The 19,900-nt window shown below is 36.3% G+C and overlaps 1 pseudogene; it reads right to left on the bottom strand.

The window, feature by feature from the left end:
• The window catches only part of LOC113119863 (glutamate receptor ionotropic, kainate 5-like), a 43,393-nt pseudogene that overhangs the window by 16,492 nt on the left and 7,001 nt on the right, over window positions 1-19,900 (bottom strand).

Here is a 19,900-nt window from a genome sequence, read left to right as displayed (position 1 = left end):
AGTTACAAAGTCTGGTTTGAGACAAAATCACAAAACTGAGAAATTCTGGAAAATCTAACCATGTTCTAACACTAGAAAAAATTATTAAAAAGAAACAATAGAACATATAATGATATTAAAACCTTTAAATTCCTGTTAAATAAGTATTGCTTCTAAAAAGTTTTTAGTTTTTTTTTTTTTTTTCAAATTTATTGTTTATAGAAAAAAATATATACGTATTTTTATATATTTACTGTATAAATAAAAAACTTTTCAGGTGGTTTAATTGAAACATTTCTAACTTTCTAAATGCACCATGTTGCTAAAATCGGCTCAAAATATCAAACATGTGTTATCAAGGGAATCAAATTCTGAAGCTTACACTAGAAAAAAATTATTAAAAAGAAACAATAGAACATATAATGATATTAAAACCTTTAAATTCCTGTTAAATAAGTATTGCTTCTAAAAAGTAATTGCACCTTTTTTATTACACCTTTTAGTAATTTATGTGCTTTTATTTATTGTTTATAGAAAAAAATATATACGTATTTTTATATATTTACTGTATAAATAAAAAACTTTTCAGGTGGTTTAATTGACACATTTCTAACTTTCTAAATGCACCATGTTGCTAAAATCGGCTCAAAATATCAAACATGTGTTATCAAGGGAATCAAATTCTGAAGCTAAAAATGTATTACTATTATTTAATCCGGGATTTTTTATGAAATCTGTCGGCTCAACTTCTCCAGGCTGTAAAAATCTTGTAGCATATTCCAGTCTTTAGTTTACAGCAGGCATGTCACACACGTAAGCTTTTGGATCATGTGTGCAGAGCCAGCTGGTGTCGATACTGATACTGCACTCACACTCACAGATACACACACACAAACACTTACAGCATGGTCTCCTACACCTCTGAGGAAGTGCGAAACATCGGCACACTCACCAAACGCCGCTGACACAGCGTGTGGACAGAGCCCGGGGCATGATCTCTGAGCCCTGCTGCATGAAGCCACCGATCGGAAACCACAGGCTGTTCCCCAGTGTGTACTGATTCTCCAGCAGGTCCCTGCGGTCCCGCCAACACGGGAAGGGGTTGTACCACTCATACGGACTCAGCCTGATGGAGGGAGGGAGAGAGACAAAGAAAGAAGCCATTACCTCAAGAAGAACACTGGACTGTGAATATAACTAGATGTGTGTGTATTGAGTGTCAGTCTGGTACCTGGCAGCCAGGAAGAGCACACAGCTAACGGCCAGATAAGCTAAAAGCATAAATAACCAGACAGCTGGTGAAAAGGGATCCAAGAAGGAGAAATAACCTGGCTTCCTGCCCTGTAGAAAGCACATAACAATACAAACAATGCTTTTACCTCTCCTACAGCCAGAGAAAAGCTTTTCCTGATGCAATCGCTGTTTGTTGTTGTTTAGTGCATGCTTTCATATGAAGAGATTGGGTAAAAGTTTGTTTTTGATATGGACAAAACATTATGCACAATTTTTCATTTGTGCATTTATGCATTATGCATCAGGTAGGTGCTTTTATCCAAAGTGACAATGCATTCAAGGTGTACATTTGATGAATTCAAGTCTTCTCAGAGAACTGATGCCATTACTCACACCATGCTTTACTTTTCAAATGCAAGATTTTCATGCAGGAAATAAGGGGAAAAAAACTAATTCAACCAAACAAATTCTTCACTAAGCAACGACCCTTGGTTAGTGTTACTAACCCAGATGAGCAATTCAGATCATCCCATAGTATATTCAACATATTTTTGCATTTTACAGTGGTAATAAAGTGGTAAAGATTGACTAGAGATTTTTTTCTTATGTGGTTGGATCTTTTTATGTGTCATTTATCTTTAAAATTATTGTTAAATTATGCAGTAACAATTAAAAATAGGCATTGTAAATAACAATAGAGAAAACATGTATATTAACAAAAATTGTAATACTAATTATTATAAAACAAGCATTAATATTTATATAAATTTGTTATACATTTGCATTATCATAAATGTTTTTGTGAGGAAATAAGTAAACACTAATAATAATAATAATAATAATAATATTTCAGCGATATCAAACATTAACAGTAATACATATTTATAATTATTCTTATTACTATTAAAATAATAATAATAATAAAAATAATAATAATTATTATTATTAATGTTTACTTGTTTTTATTATAAATTAATGTAATTGTTAGAAATGTTTTGACTGGTTTTCAGAGAGAGAAAATTAAACGACAACAGTAACAATAATAAATATTTTTATAATAATACTGTTATTGTTTTTTTATTATTATTATTATTATTATCAATGCTCGATATTGATATAATTATCAATACGTTTTGTAATATTGACACAATAATACTATACAGCCAAGCATAATATACTGAGTGTTTAAACATTTCATTTATTCATTTACATTTTCTTGCTTTTAGCAGCATATTCAATAATTCCCAGTATATAAACACCAATGTAGTATAGTCACAATTCAGTATATTACAAATGTGTCTTACTATGTGGACGCGGTACAGGATACTGATGCCAAGGTTCATGAAAGGTTTGGAGAAATCAATGACCTTCTCCCTCTCTGATGTGATGGTAAATCCAGCCACCGCCAAATCTGCTTTCTGTAACAAACAGAAAAAGAGAGAATGACTAGCATACTAGTTTTACAGAATGCACTAAATATTTTATGACACTAAATTACATTTGCAAAGGTATTTGTCACCCATAATGTCTTATAACAGAGTTAAATGGAATAAAGCAGCACATAAATGAACAACAGCAAAAGACACCAAACCCCTATTTTAACCCTGATTTTAATTTCTCAAGCACAAAAATAAATGCTTTATACATAGATTAGATTATATAAAAATCTTTAAAGAAATGGCTGAAGTCTTACATTTACTTCCTATATAATTTCAGACCAAGTTTCAGTCAAGACTGAATAAACAATAGAAGTATTTTAAAAATGAGATATAATAAACCTGATGGACATCCAGGACAACTACAGTGTGCTTCAAGATTTTACTGATTTTTCACTGACAGATACTAACTATCAACTCTCAGTCATGGTGATGATAATTTAGCTAAGCACTCATTAGCATATCGCTTTGTCAGTTGTAAAATGCTTGACTGGAAGAAGGCCTGTGCTTTGGTTATATGTCACTGGTGCTCCACGTGTGTTCCCACGCTAAACATTGACCTTGGTTTCAAGAAGCACTCCAGAAGAAAAGTGTCTGACATTATCTGATCTTCATTGATGAAGACAAGGAGCGGCAGCCAAAAGAAAAAGGATATTTAGCACAAGTAGAAGGAGCAAAGAGATGGGAGAAGAATTGAAAAGGGGGAAGTCAAAACTGGACAGCTGGCTGGATGAATGGACGGATAATAAAGGGATGTAAGTGCACTGGAAGAAGCCTGGGTTGATGGAAGAATTCGATATGAGAGTCCTTGGGTAAAAGGAAAGAGATTTATTTATTACAGGGAAGGAGAGAGATAGAAAAACAGGGCTAAAAAGTGCCTATGAAAAAGGAAAGAGCGAGGGGGAAGAAATAAAGCGACGGTCCTTGAGAGCAGAAACAGATACAGAAGAGGCGATGAGGAATGGTTAAGAACAGAGAGATGGTAAAGACAGGCTTCCAGCGAAGAAACAGGGAATATTGTGCCCTTGAGAGATGAAGGGAACGAGGGATACGCATGAAAAATGAAGGGGGAGAGAATAAGAAAGTTCCTGAGGAAGGAAAAGAACAATAATGAATAAAAAAAGCCCACTGTGGCATTATTTTGCCCTTTTTCTTTCCTTTCCTCCAGGAGGAGGGGGTGACAGTGCTAGAGTCACTAAAAGTAGTGAGGCTGCTAACTTGACTGCATTTCTCAGTAGTGTGACAGTAGCTGAACTGTTTCAAAAGAACAAGGCAACTTTTCCATTGGAAAACTGTATTATTTATTATGGACTGTTATGGATTTTAGCAACATAATCCACACCACTCCAGTCCATCAGTTAATGTTGGATTTTAGCAACATTAATTGATGGACTGGAGTGATGTGGATCACTTGTGGATTATTGTGATGTTTATATCAGATGTTTGGACTCTTATTCTGATGGCACCCATTCACTGCAGAGGATCCATTATTTTGATGAACAAACAAACTCAACATTTACATCCTGGGTGGCCTGAGGATGAGTAAATAGTCAGCAAATTTTCATTTCTAGTCGAACTATTCCTTTAAACAGCTTTGATATCCCCCTTAATATCTTAAATGCAATTACTGTGGCTTTTATCAGAAGCTAGAAGTCTAACTTTGTCAACCTGAATGACTTTAAACAACAAGTAGCTTGCAGTTTGTCAAGCAAAATAGTCTCCCTAACAGTAGGGGTGATCAATAGCAGTTTATTCTGTTCAAAACCCCAAGTGTACCTCAGATATCTCTCAATCTGCTTAATTACTGGCTAATTGATTACTGAGAGATAGCTTTGTAAACCATCAAACGCTGGTGTCAGGCAAGAGCTGAAGTGCATGTCCTTGGAGAAAGATGAGCACAGTTTACACACACAATAGATCAACAAGTACCAACAGTACTCTAGTGTTAGCAGCTGTGATGGTATAGCACCACAGGATAATTAGACACAGAAATGAATTGATTAGCATGTGTGTGTGTTGGCGTATTTCAAAAGGGCTTTGCCGAGACCTGCACACACTGGGGTTAATAGAATTACACTACCGTTCTTATTATTGCTGCCATTATTTTTAGCATTAGTGCGAATAGTGCTAATATCAGTAATAATTATTCTGATGGAAACATCAACTGGCAAAAATCCAGAGCAAATCAGGTGTATGACACACACACAAACATACATATATAGAGAGATGGGGATAACGCATTACTGTAATCTAATGACTTTTCCTGGTAAAGCAGTAAAGCAATATGTTACATTTTGAATTGATGTAATTTGATTGCAGTTACTCAACGTTACTTAAATTACAAATGCAGTGTTAAAAAAAAAAAAACTCATGTTATAAAAAGCCCAAGAGTTTCACTGAGGGTCGAGGTAACTGAAAAGTGTCTCTATTTTTACACAAGGTGTCCACAGAGCTTAATTAGGGATGTGCACACATGCATACCCTGTTGATGAGTTCCCCCACCATGCCAGTCCATGACCCATTAGGTTCTGGAGCTCCATACAGCCCGTCATCCACCAGCTTGATCCGGAAGGAAAACTTCAGCATGTCTGCCAGCTCCCGCAGCATATCCACACAGAAGCCCTCGTACTGATCATTACCCTGAAAGGCCTGGTAGTTTGCCTTGCGCTTCACGTATGGATCTTCCTATAAAACAGGATGAAGGTAACATTTAATGCTCTAATATTCCACTCTCAATTTCAATACAGTGAAGCACCATAAACTCAATCAAAGTCAATAGCCATAGAGTGGAAGTGGCATTTTGATTGGTGTTAAGCCATGAAATGGCAGTAAAATCCAGTGAAACGGTGCTTCCTTGGCCTTGACATGTGAAAGTTCCTATCTGGCTGCGGATTCCTGATTTGAATGTATTATTTCTTCTACAGTGCCTCGGGATAGCTAAGCTATTTTCTTCATTTTGCAAACACATGATGCAAATAAGATGGTTAACAATAAAGCGATGACTTGTTATGCCATGAGACTGTTTTTTTTTCTTCTTAAAAACAGAACAAATACAAACAGTAAAACATTCTAAAATAATTAGAGTATGTTATTAGGAGTAGCTTATGTGTGTTAGGTGTTAGTTGATTGGAAGCAACACTGTATGATAGTGGAATGAATAATGATGCAGCGAATATGGACGCAATCAATGAAGGTACTATAGAAAATATTGCAACTCTCGTTTGTTGTTTTTAATTTACATTTTGATCTTCTGTGGTATTATCCACTCTGCTTTCATAATGGGAAATATTTCAGATTGAAACACTAAATTAAATGAGAAAAGTGCAAGGCAATTCTCTGTGTTACCCATCTGAAATTGACTGGATGCTGAGGCATGGTTGTTGTATACCGCAATGGAATGAGACAGAAAGTTGGTATAGAAATTGTTGCTTAAAACAGTATATATTAAAACCAGCTTGGTTAATATCATCCAATAGCCCGAGCTAAAAAGTGATTGCTTTTCCACAATAAGACTAGGAAAGTGCATTGAATGGATAGTTCACCCAAAAATGAACATTACCCCATGATTTACTCACCCTCAGGCCATTGCAGGTGTATATTACTTTATTCTTTTAGACGAATACAATCAGTGTTAAATGAAAAAATGTCCTGGCTCATCCAAGCTTTATAATGGCAGTGAATGGGGTCTAAGATAAAGTTGGATGGATCATGAAGTCCAATAGATGTGACTAAATCTATAGAAAGTGCACCACACAGCTTTCTCCTCTGTGTTTGTCACTTTTATGTTCGTCATCACGTTTGCCTACGTCATCTGGAACACCACTCTATAACGGTTAGCAGAAGCTATAGATTACGGTTAATAAAGTTTTAGATATGGATTTTTTTTTTGAACGCATCCCTTTGCTTCAGAAGGCCTCTATTAACCCCCAGAGCCATGTGGAGTACATTTTATGATGGATTTATACCCTTTATTTTGTTTCAGAATCTCTACAGCCATTGACTGCCATTTTGTGAGTAAATAATGACTTAATTTTCATTTTGGGGTGAACTACCCCTTTAATTTTTGTTTTGAGATTTTTAAGTCTGAATCTAGAAAGCCTCATCTTACAACCATGAATGCAAGAAACAACATTATTACACTGTATAAGCTCTGTGTAAGCAAGCAATGCTTCTGAATCATCTCATATCCTGCCTGATTTAAATAATGCATTACTTTAACAAACATCTGTAGAGCCCATAATAACATTTAAGACACCTTAAAGAGCCACACAGATGGGAAATCAAAAATTACCTGTATTACAGTGTATGATGTAGCTGTCCATCAGTGTAAACAATGTGCAAAGTAATTAAACCAAAATGTACACGATTTATAAAGTTATCGGCTTCTAAAGTAAGGAGTCGACTCTGAATCGCTGAAACGAGTCGTTATAGATTTCAAATCTTTTGCCCATCTCTATGTACGTCACTAGAACACTTTGCATAATAATCTCCGCCTTCCGTGTTGACAGAAACGGAACTCTGAGCTGCCCCCCCCCCCACACACACAGACGCTCTGGTTGGTGTGATAGCATCATGTCGAGGAGACAGTGTGTTTTTAATTGTAAAGGCAAGTTTGTTTTATTTTCACTGCCAAAGAATGAAGATCAGAAGAAACAATGGCTAAAATTCATTTTTACCACAATACCAGAGCAGTACAACAAATCCCTTTTGTTGTGTTCACAACATTTCATTGATGACTGCTTTTCTAATCTCGGTGAGTACAGCGGGATTTTCAAAGCGTTTGGCCATAAAAGAGAGTTCATTACCAACTTTATTTAGACCAATGAGCATCTCCAAATCACAACGCGAAGTATGATTATGAAGTTATGCGTTTGTTTTCTCCCGAGCGTCTTATCAGTATGTGTGCTGTCTGCGCTGATCTTCATTTACAAAAACGTCATTAAAATGAAGTGTAACTCAGTGAATACTCAACGAAGAGACATGAGAGAGATATCTATAGAAAGCTTGACATGTCTACTTTAAAACTAAACAAGTGCTGCCGAAAACAGATATTCTGTGATAAAGTAATCCATATGAAAACAACACAATGTCTGTTTTTCAAGTCTCCCTTCCTTATATCTAATGTGACCACGGCCCCGCGCTGAATGCGCTATTCAGATTCAAACTGAAGCGAGCGGCTTGAATACACCCACACAGAAGAAAAAGCAGCGAGACTGTTCAAGTTTTTTATTTTACTGTTTGCTTCGCGGTAAGAGGAATAAGACATAATTCACCCCAAACAGATGCTAACGCATTGTTTACTGTGAAGTTGTGTGCGGAACAACCAATCAAAACTATGTCAGTTGACCAATCAGAACACAGTATGCAACCGAAAGGTGGGGTTTAAGGAAACTGAATGTTTTGAACAGCTTCGCGGGAACCGTTTGGGGATCTCTGAGAATTGAGGTAATTTTAAAATTATATTTTGACAAAATGACAATGTTTTTTAACCTTGGATGGATTTAAACCTAATGTACAGGATTTATAAACAGTGATAGGAAGCTTAGAATTTTCATCTTACTGGCTCATTAATGCAGAATTTTGTTTAGAGAGGTGCACTAAAGAGATTCTGCCTGCCCATGTGCTAGATTTGAATCTGGAAAGCTTGTAAAAGTGAGTGCCAACTTGTAAAAACCCTATAATTCACAATAACGTCTGGTCTGAAATGCTCCTCAAAGCCCACAGACTCATATCTGGAGAAGTTCTTACCAGTATTGTGGTGACGATGAGCGTCTTGTTGGCTAAGGTTTCAGACATGTTGATGTCTAAAGATGTGGAGTTCATAGCCAACGTGTTATTGGAGTACCAGACACCGATCTGCAAATGTGAAGTACAAAAAAAAAAAAAAAAGATGCCTTTAATAACAAAGAAGACGGTTAGAACTACTTTCATGAACAAATCTAAGCTGAAAGAGCTAAATCATACAAAATCATTTGCGACCCATTTGAAAACATGTTTGATCTCACGGGGGGGAAACAGGCAGGAATAAACGAGTTGAGCGAATAAGACGAGGGGATGAAGGAAAGATAAATGAGCATGAAGTGAGGGATCAATACTATGATCAATAAGAGAGGAGTGAAGTAGTGATTACTCCAGCTACCACCCATTCATTAGACCTCACAACCTCTCCCGTGATTCCGGATAAAATGCGGAGTTAGTGTTCATGAGAATGAGCTTGTGTGTCTGTGTGTGTGTGTGCGTGCACATTACCTCTTTGTGACCCCCCTTGAATTTCTCAAGAATACGAAGCGTGTAATTGGTCCTCTGGCCTTTGCTGTTAAACTCCACGCGGCCTGTTAGGCCGTCATACTCTACCTAATGTGAAAAAAAGAGAGAGGGGGATTTAAACCAAGGGTAACAAACAAGAATGACAAATAGCATTCATTTGAACCTACAATATTAAGGTAGAAATTATTGCGCAGGTGGCGAAAAAGAGAGAGATAGCCAGAGGACAAACTTTGAGATGATTAAGAAAGTTAAGATGAAGTGTCACTTCTGCTCCACCGGCGTCACCAAACGCAATCGCAAAAATAATGACTGTTTTCATTATTATTGGCAAGGGAGGTAAACACTTGGAGTTATGGAGACAAACCGAGAACGGCGGGCGAGAGGAGGTGCGGGGATGGTGCCAAATGGAGTGCTGAAATGATGGAGTGATGGACAAACTGCAAAACAGATGGAGGGACACAATGAATGAAAGAGCGCACTTGTGACTAGACAACACAAACAACGTCTAGAATCTCACAGAGTATAGAAGCAGCATTAAAATGATCAAACACAAGCAGTTCTTCAGACAGGTCGCAATAAACAATGCACATCTGGTGTTAAGGGCACAGTTATAATTGCTCTGAAACGTAGGTCAGATGTAAGATTACTGTAGCTGGGTTTAATCATCACAGAGGACATAAAAGTTATACGGCATTGGTCATCATCAGGCCTGTCGATGGACGGGACAACTGGGAACATTGTGACAAACTCAGCCCATTAAGAACTCCAGCTACCTGTGAATTCTTTTATTTATTTTAATTAACATTCATTTGTTGCATAAATAGTAGCATAAGCCTATGACACCTGTGGTAAGTTTTTTAATTACATTTGTAATCTATTTGCATAGATATTGCATTTATTCAATTAGTAATTTATTACTAATTTAGTAATATATTTAATTATATATATATAAAAAATGATTTAAGTTGGTTCATTTGCAGCTGTTGTTGCTGTGTTCTGCATAGTTTCTCAGTGCTGAACTGTGCTAAATGTTTTGTAATGACGTTATATGATGCTCAGCGACACTCAATGCACAATAATGCATTAGCACAGGTTTAGATTTATTGCAGGGTAAATTGAAAAGCAACCGTCATAAACTCTCTGAACCTTGTTTATCGACGCCATGGGGCTGCTGCATAGATTACAAAGAATCTATTTTTTTCAAAGCATGCACTTATAAACTGTGCACAGAGAGACTATTAACATATTGTACGTTGAGAAAGTAAATAAGGTCAATTTCATGTTGACTTTAACAGAGCCTATAAAAGCCAATAAGCAGTTGCACGCAGAAACACATCAACATATTAAATCGAGGACACTGATGATTAGGCTTCTACAGCTCATCAAAGTGACATACAGTACAGTATACATACAGCTGTAAAGACTAAACACTAAAGTCATCAAGCGAGGCAGTCAGAAAATGTCTGCGAACGGAGTAGCCATGGTGACACGTACCATGCGCAGGTAGTTCATGAGACTGGTGCCGTGTTGCCAGATGAGTGAAGACGTGCAACTCAGAGGCTTCACTCCGATCTCCTGACTGCGGTTCAGTTCGCGCACCGCTATGACCACCACATGCACTGCATCGAACATCAGCGCTGATGACAACTGTAGGTGGAGAGAGAGCATGAGACAAACGAGACGAGAGGTGCGAAAAAGAGAATAAAGGAACGCTGAATTGAGAAAGACAGCAGATGAGGTCATTAGGGGGGCAAGGAGACTTCACGTCTTTTAGGGCCCTACAGCAATAGTGGTTCCTAAATTACAGTACGTAGTGTGGCACACATTATACTTGGTAAGATTTCGGAAAAACCTCCTGGCAGAAATAACATCTCATTATTCCATAGATTTTGTAATAGATTTACAGCTCACAGTTTTCCCCATCTAAGCAAAATCTGGTTGAAATAATGCAACAGAATGTCAATCAAATTACTGAAATTATAGAAGCTCTTAGAACTGAAAAAGGATTTTTAGATGCAAACGCAACCAAACACATCACTGTTATTCATATGCATCTCCTGATAGATAACGTTTTAATTTAATAATGTTAACAAAATCACAACCTCTCACACTTCAAGTACCACAACAGCTCATATATAGCTAAAGGGTTTGTGTCCTAATGCTGAATTGCCACTGATTAATATATTACTGGTTTTGTGGTCCAGGTTCACATACTCTATATTATTAAGTAAGTCTATCTTTGTAAGCTCACCGCCGGACCAGGATAGGGGCTGAGATCACAACCTTCCCTCCATGACAGGTTTAGACTCCTGATGAACTCTAGGTAGAAAGGATGACTGCTGTTCAACATGGAGAAGCCGACGATATTTGACTGATCATCTACCACATCATCCAACCTCAACAGAGGGAAATCCTGAGAAAGAGATTACAACACCTTTATTTAATACAAAAAAATCAAATCTAAACAATACAAACAAGTTAAAAAAAAAAAGTCACATTAATTTATTTACTTAATTTAACAAAAAGCAATGCATCATTTTCAGTCCACCCCAAAACTCTTCAATTTTTTTTAGCTTTATAATGTGTGAATAAATAAGAAAAAAAAAACAACAACAATAAAGTGAACTTGTGTATTATTACTGCTTTAATAAGCCCCTTAAATGACAATTCAACATTCTTATTAAAGCCATCAATTCGGTTTACTAAATAGACTGCCGTTTTGGCTTGACCTCAAATGAATTCCAAAAATTTTCCGTTCATAGCCCTAGGCCTATATAATAATTTGTGTGTATAAAAATAAAAACAGAGAAATCCTGAGAGGGAAAGATTACCAAAGCTACCAAAAAAAGTACTGTGGACATAGAATGCTGTGATTTGAACAATTAGAAATAGTTTAATTAACGCTTTACTTAATAAAAGCGCACATTCTTGGTTTTGTGTTAAATGAAGACGCTAATCAGTAGCCTAGCTCTGCCACTAAACTTATTACACATTCTGCTTCTGTCAGTTGGTGCGCATGCGCATAATCATTTTCTTATTACTGAAAACTGGCGCGATGTTCATATACTTAATTACTGTTACACCAGTGTCATGATACAGGTGAGTGTTTAACAGTTAAATTACTCATGGTTTTCTCACAGTATTTAGTATAAACTGTTATTTCTGTCAGCCCAGTTTGGCCGCTGTTTTATTATCCTGTTAGCGTGAGCTGAGGTGAGTTTACTAGAATATTCTCTAACACCTTGTCAGCACTGCTTTAACGCTATAAATATTTCAATTTGACCATTTTACGGATAAAAACTCGGTCTGTATATTATTTAAAAGCATTATTAATATAGTAAAGAAGTTGCTGTAATAGTTATGGAAGAGAACATAGTTTACATTATTTGAAGTTCAGGGTCATGCTGGTAAAAATATGAGAACTTAATTTGTGGTTTTAGACTATTAACACTGCAACACAGTAAGGCTGTATACTGAGAGCTCTTAAAAGTAAAATGTATGTTTGAATTTTTTGTAATGTCATTTTCCAGATGTAGTGTGACTTAACTCTCTGTGATTGCAAACTTAAACACAGCTTTTAATAATTTTAAAGTAAACTTCAAATTCTTCAACCAATTTAATGACTATTAAAGAAAAATCTTGAAGAAAAATCTTGAAGAAATGACAGAACTGAATGCAACAGTGTCAGGCAGCATATTAACAGCGGCGGATCTACCGGGGTGGCAAATGCCACCCTAAAAGAAAGCCTTGCCACCCCTGCTGCCACCCCAGTTGGCAGCAACGAATTAAAGGTTATGGCCAATTTGAAAATTTAGGAGCGCGAATCTTTCGTGATTCGTGATCCCGCTCCGAACTCCCGAACTGATTCAAATGATTTGCGATCCCCAAACTGACTCAAATGATTCGCGAACCCGCTTTGAACTCCCGAACTGACTCAAATCATTCGCGAACCCGCTACGAACTTCCGAACTGATTCAACTGATTCGAGAATCCGCCACGCTTTCCCGAACTGACTCAAATGATTCGCGTTCCCGCTCCGAACTCCCGAGCTGACTCAAATGATCCTCGAAGACACTCCGAAATCCCGAACTGATTCAAATGATTTGCGATCCCCAAAACTGACTTAAATGATTCGCTAACCCGCTCCGAAGTCCCAAACTCATTCAAATGATTCGCGATCCCCATAACTGACTCAAATGATTCGCGATTCTGCTCCGAACTCCCAAACTGACTCAAATGATTCGCTATCCCCATAACTGACTCAAATGATTCGCGATCCCGCTACGAACTCCCGAACTGATTCAATTGACTCGCGAACCCGCTTTGAACTCGCGAACTGACTCAAATGATTCGCGATCACGCTCCGAACTCCCGAACTGACTCAATCAGCCTAGGGCACCAACTCCCAGAGGGGGCGTCATCCCAGTTGCTCCAAAAAAAAAAAAAATTTCCTCCATTCTCCCATCCGCGCTCGCAACCGATCGCACCTCTTGTTTGCGGCTAAATGTTCATAATTGATGAATGAATCAAATCCACCGAAGAGAAAAGAAAACAAAGTAAAAAAAAAAAAAAAAAAAAACACAGACAAAAAGTTGGCTTTACGTTGAATGTTTGAGTCTCAAATTTAGGGACAGTCTCTAAAGTTACATGCGATATTGGTATACACTTTTCTAATGTCAGTAGGATTTGAGGAGAATGACTTAGTCATAAAACAACTGTAACTGTTCACGTAGGTGTCAGCTATAATGCACAATTGAATTAAATGTTTGATATTTATTAAAATAATCTGTAAATCACATGGGCTCAAACGCAAATTTGAAGCTCAATAGCATTTGAGGAGAAAGACTTGCAGTCATAAAAAACAATTGTAATGTGTTAATTTAGGTTTCACCTACAATGCACACCTTATACATTTTTTATATATATTAATATATATTATAAATCATTTAGGTAAAAATTAGGCCTGTTTATCACTTTCAGGCACATTTCTGTGAAAGTTTTTTTTTTTTTTTTCAGGTTCCCTTACGAAAATTACCCATGGTTATAACTGTAACACCACAAATCATTGTTCTTGTAGCCATGGTAACTGCAAATTAACCATGGTTTTGTTACTTCAAATAATAATTTACAAAGTATTAATATACTGTAATATTTTGTTGTTGTTGTTGCTATAAAAACAGACCTAAGCCATCAATAGCCTTTAAAATGACTTAAAATGCATTATATAAAAAAATAATGAGGCAGTAATGATTGGTTAATAATAACACTGTTAAAATACATAATGTAGTCAAATATAAACAATTTATGTAGATGTTATTACAAATGCCATGTGATTGCTGCTGTTACACTTACAGGACAATCAAATCCTTGTTTAGACTACTGACCAAACATTTAATTCAAATATTCACTAAATCTTTCATTTTTGGCCACCTTGTTGCTATAGCAGACAAAGGCTTTATAATTTCTTCAGCAAAAAACGTGCATATCACAACCCTTACTAAAAAAAAAACATGGTTTTATCATAGTAAAACTGCTTAGTTTCCTTTTGCATGATTTCTGAATGCTTGAGACTTTAAAATAAATTAGAGTCATAATAAAGTTATAGCCACAGGTAAATGTCGAGAGCTACAATTGTGATTTGTAAATAATACAATTTATTCATTTAGTTTTTTATTTGATTAAAGTTATTTTTTCACCCCTGTAGTAGTTTTTTTTTTTTCATCATCGTATTTGAGGAAGGGGGGCACAACAATAAATCCTGCTTATGGGAACCCTTAAGGTGTTGTTATACACGTCTCTGGGAATGTGTGCTCTACTACACACAAACACACACACACACACACACACACACACTGAAGCACGTGTGGTGTTTTCAGCTCTTCACTATATTGATGCATGATGTATGCTACACATGTGCACTCCAGCGCGCTATGAGAGGATTTCACCATTTCATTTGATAAAACTCGTCATTCATTCGTATCGTATACACAGACTGACAGGAACGGCAATGTCTTTATGACAACCTGTCAAAATAAAATCTCGGTATAACTTGAAGAAATTTAAACAGAAATATAGTATTGCACAGTAGAGTATGCTATACGTCAAGTAGGCCTATTAGCTAATAATAATAGTTTATTAAAAAACACAGAAACTCTGGTTGCAACCCATCAAAATAAAAGTTTGATCTAACTCAAATAAATTATGTAAAAAATTGCTTAGTAAAGTATACTTAAAAAAAGATATACTAAAACATTATTTTAAAGGAATATCACACAAGTTTTCATAGAAGTTTTAATTTAAGCTTACCAAAACAATAACACCATATTTTTCAAAAACAATTTCTAAAAGTACATTTGTAATTGTGCCTATAATATTTATTTATTTATAATTATTGTCAGCTAATAAAGCCTATGCTTCAGGGACCATATTCATATAGCATCTAAGGCTAAATGTAGCTCTTGACTGGTTGAGTTAGATGGTGATTAACACTAAACAGTAGAAAATCAGCTGAGTCTCCCCATCTGGAAATGTCATTGGTTATTAAAGTCTTGTGTTTCTTATACTAAACTGACATATTGATAACACTGAACCTTTTATAATGCTCTTACATGTCGATGCATACTGTATATATTAGTGAGTGTGGGATTAAGTTTGTAAATGATAGCCTGTGTCCTTTTGTAGTGTGCAAATATTTTTATCATCAAACTGTGAAAACTGTGAATAAATTCAGTATATGTCTGCCAGATGTTGCCACCCCTCAAAAATTCCTGCCCCCTTCTCGCCACCCCATCGATATTTTTCTAGATCCGCCCCTGCATAATAGTAAAATTATTTTGCGGTGCAAAAAATTGTATAACACATTAATAGTGATTTCATAAATGTGTGCTTCACTCAAATTAAATATTTACATATTTAAAAAAGGTCTACAGGATTTTTAAATAGCTCCATTTGCCTCGTCAGTTTTTGCAAATATCTGCTGCTCCCTACAGGATTTGGAAAAACCTCATCCTTAAATAAATAGTAATTAACTGAAGGCAATATTCAACCCAGCTAGAATTCCACTCAACATAAGTGGTGCCCACTGGGAATGTTCAAGGAAAACATAAAAAATTGGCTCAATTTGTTTTATAAAAAAGGGATTTTTAGCTGTCCTAGAGTACTATGGCTTTCACCTTGTCCACCAAATCAATCAGCTCTTGTGCTTTGTTATTTACTGGCATGTGAATAATCCCACAGGTACAGCAGGTAGTAGGGGTGGCACGGGGTCAACTTTTTCACGGTTCGGTTTGTTTCACGGTTTTAGATTCATGGTTTCGGTACAGTTCGGTATATGCTATGTTTATGGAAAAACTATTCATTCTAATAATAAAAAAAGAATATTCTATCCAACAACAAGCAACAGCACAAATAAATACAATAGAGTAAAGATACAACCAATAAACAATGAGTTTGTCAATGGTAAAATAAATAAATACTTTTTTCTATAGCCGTGTAGCAGCATAGGGAAGCTAATGGTGAATCCATCAATTGGTGCCCGAGCAAAGCAGCTTTTAGGTTATTTATCACAAATGGTTGTCATCTAAATGGCAGCTGAAGGAGGATCCAACTCCACCTATTGTATAAAGATACCCATTGAGTTTTTCATAAAGAGCATCCCAATATGTCTGCATATAGTACATTGATCTCCAAGAAAATTCCCAACACTTTAAGACCTTCTAGAGTTGAGGTGCATTTCAAGCCAAGCCGAACAATGTCCTTGATCTGTCATTGACCCTTCAGCAGCAGTAGGCCTTTTGATTCCTACTGAGGATGCTTGTCTTATAGTTTATGAATGGAGGTATGACAGATAGCATTACTGCTTTTGAAGGGCTTGATAATGGCAAGTATCTTTCATCTTCCGTCTGCTTTCAATTAGATTGCTGACAATGTGAAACTGACAAGATGATGACCTCATTCAAGACACAGACTTAATTTTAGAAACTGCTACTGAAAGCCATCACTCAACGAGGAATCGAATATACATTTGCAGTGTTGCCCGAAGGTTGTCTGCATGTGTCCATATTTTTTGGAAAAAGCTTGCCAAAGTCTGATTAATGAATGGCTAAGCTTGAATTTGAAGGTTTAAATGAGCAGTTTTAAGAGAGAAAAAGTCCTTATAAAAAAAATGTACGTAGAAAATTCTTTATGATGACATAACGGTGCATTACTAAATTAAAACATTCACAATAAAAAGTAATTCAACTCATCTTCTTTCATACTCCTATTCATGTATCTATAGACTTTTTTTCGGTTGGCACGCTCTCAGCTGAATTGCTGCCTTACTGCAGAGTAAAGTCTGGCTTCCTCCCAATTCCAAAAAGAAAAATAAATAAAAACTTCATAAAAAATTCAAGTTAATCTCTAAATGTTTTAAATATTTGCCATTTACCGAGGTCATAAGGACCACTATGTTTGAACAGTCTCACATCTTCTCTTCCAAGATTCAATTGCCTCTCAAGGTCAAATGCTTTAGCCTACTTCACTTTAACTTGTAACAGTCGTATTAAAATCCTACGCTCACAACAGAAGCATATGCGACCTCAAAACAAGGACATAATCCACCTCATCCACGATGATGATGATAAACGGCATGCATGCGCTGTGCATCTGTGATGAGCTGGTCAATGGCCAGGCCTGCCGTCGCTGTTATTGGATGAAAGTGGGTTAAGGGGAGAAAGGGTAGTGTGTCATTGGTGAAAGTGAAAAAAAGGGGGTTTGTTTACCATTGTGGTGAGGATGTACTTGTAGAAGGCTGACGTCATGCCTAATTCTGAGGCCTAGAGAGAGGAAAAAACACCAATTGTTGTAATTGTAAGTCATACTACTGAGTAGAGTCATATTGAGTCATGTCTGGCATATGTTTTTTAGCTGTGTTGAATATAAAAGTCTGAAACTACAAATCAGGTATTTACAATCCAATTTAAACTTTGCAATTAATTAAATGTAAGTATTAAGAAAAAATATATACATATAAATATACAAGACCCCCCTCACACACACACACACTTAAACACAACAAATGTAATAAAAAAATGAAAGAAAATAATTTAATATTAAATATACCATAAATAATATATAAGATTAGTTTTCACAAAAATTTTGAAATTAAAGAAAAAAAATGTGAATTAAAAAAAAAAAAAATTTCAGACTTTTTGACCCCTATATGAGCACACATACCTTCTTTAGTATCAGTATTGACACAGATGCATTGGCATCAATGATAATAGTTGCAACTTTGTCATCACGGATTTCTTTCAGCAGGGGGGTGGGGTCCAAATTTTCATCAAGCATTCTGACTGAGAGTGTGTCCCGGGATATAAGGAAGTGACGCACAAGCTCCTCCAATCGCAGCAGGCCTGAGATGTAGCATAAAACCCCATTATAGCATTATACAACTCATTTGGGCAAGCATGTTAAAAAACATCGTAAACATATATTCCTGGGAGTTTGTGAAAGATTTGTAAAACTTGAAAGAATTCATTTACAATGAATGTAAATCAGAACGGTCATTCAGCATATGTCAGGTTGTGATTAAAATAAATGTCATGTCACAATCTAAAACCTTTTAACAACTTTCATAAACTGTCAATTGCTGTAAACCTTACCTTTCATTCCACCCTGCTCCTCCGTATTAAAGTCAGTGACTATCGAATTAAGTGACTTTGAGAGCCAATAAAGTTAATTCTGTATGTACATAAATTTGTGCTCTAAGCACCCGCAAAATCCATATGGTGGCTCCATTGATTTTGGACTGGAGTCAACAAGATGCATGGCTAGCGATAACAGCAGGGTGAAGTGATGAAAGAGTGCTTTCTCAAAAAAACAACAACAACATGTATCCATGCTCTCACACACATCCACATCAGTAAGGAACCAATGTGTAGATGAGCACATCCATGCATGCTAATGCACACAGAGAACTCAAACCTAAACACTACCGCATGCATCTTAAACAGACAAACGCTCACTTTCACTTTAATATGAGCTCAGACTGCAATAATTATACGGAAAAGGATGAGATAAGTGCAGATATGCAAACAGCAGTAAACAGTGGTGCATAAAACCAAAGCACCATTACCCAGACTATACCAATCAAGCGAGAGCTGCTCGCATCAGCAAGTCATGAGAGATCAACATCGTAAACGGCTAACATACGCTTCACTCTAGTGCACTAACTACTACTCATTAAGCTGAGTCAACAAAGTAGAACAAATACAATTAATATTTCTTCTTGTTTGCTGGTTTGTTGACACAGTCCTTAATGTGAGGGAATCTAAAAACTCAGTGACAATCATCTGACATCACCTGAAAGCCAGATGAGCTTTTTAATTAAGAAGTCCTCAAGTGTTTCAAATCCCTTCAACCGTGACTATATTAACTGTTAAACATGGTTATACATATGGTAAAACCCCATACTATTTTTTTTTATTCTACTTTTATACTTTATTTGAATTCATGTACTATGAACTAATGCATGTGTGCTATTGCTAATACACAAATCCAATATGTTTGTTGAATATAATGTCATTTTATCATTATCATGCAGAAAAATGAATCCACACGTATAAAGCTAATAAGAGGATTAATCTTATAAAAACTTAATTTGCTGAAGCGGTGGCATAGACTTTTAATAACATCATATAATAGGCACAAAGCCTAAGGATAATGCACTTGTGTTAAAAATAAAATGAATTGCGGCGTGAATTGGTTATTGTGAACTGAATTATAAAGGTACTGTGCACAATGAACGGTTCATCGGATCTATAACAGCAGAAAGATAGAATGGCCGGTTCATAGTTGACCGTGTCTGCGTTTTCCCTGCAGACTTACACTCTGCTTTGGCACAAATCAAGCTGGCCGTGGGGTAACTGAAAGAGCGCAGGATGGCACCGATGGCCAAGCTTAAATCCTCGTTGCTAGGATACAGCGTCACTGAGGCAAAGCGC

Source organism: Carassius auratus, chromosome 19 (assembly GCF_003368295.1).
Source record: "Carassius auratus strain Wakin chromosome 19, ASM336829v1, whole genome shotgun sequence".
Lineage (NCBI taxonomy): Eukaryota > Metazoa > Chordata > Actinopteri > Cypriniformes > Cyprinidae > Carassius > Carassius auratus.
This window is presented reverse-complemented; position numbering and strand designations above follow the sequence as displayed.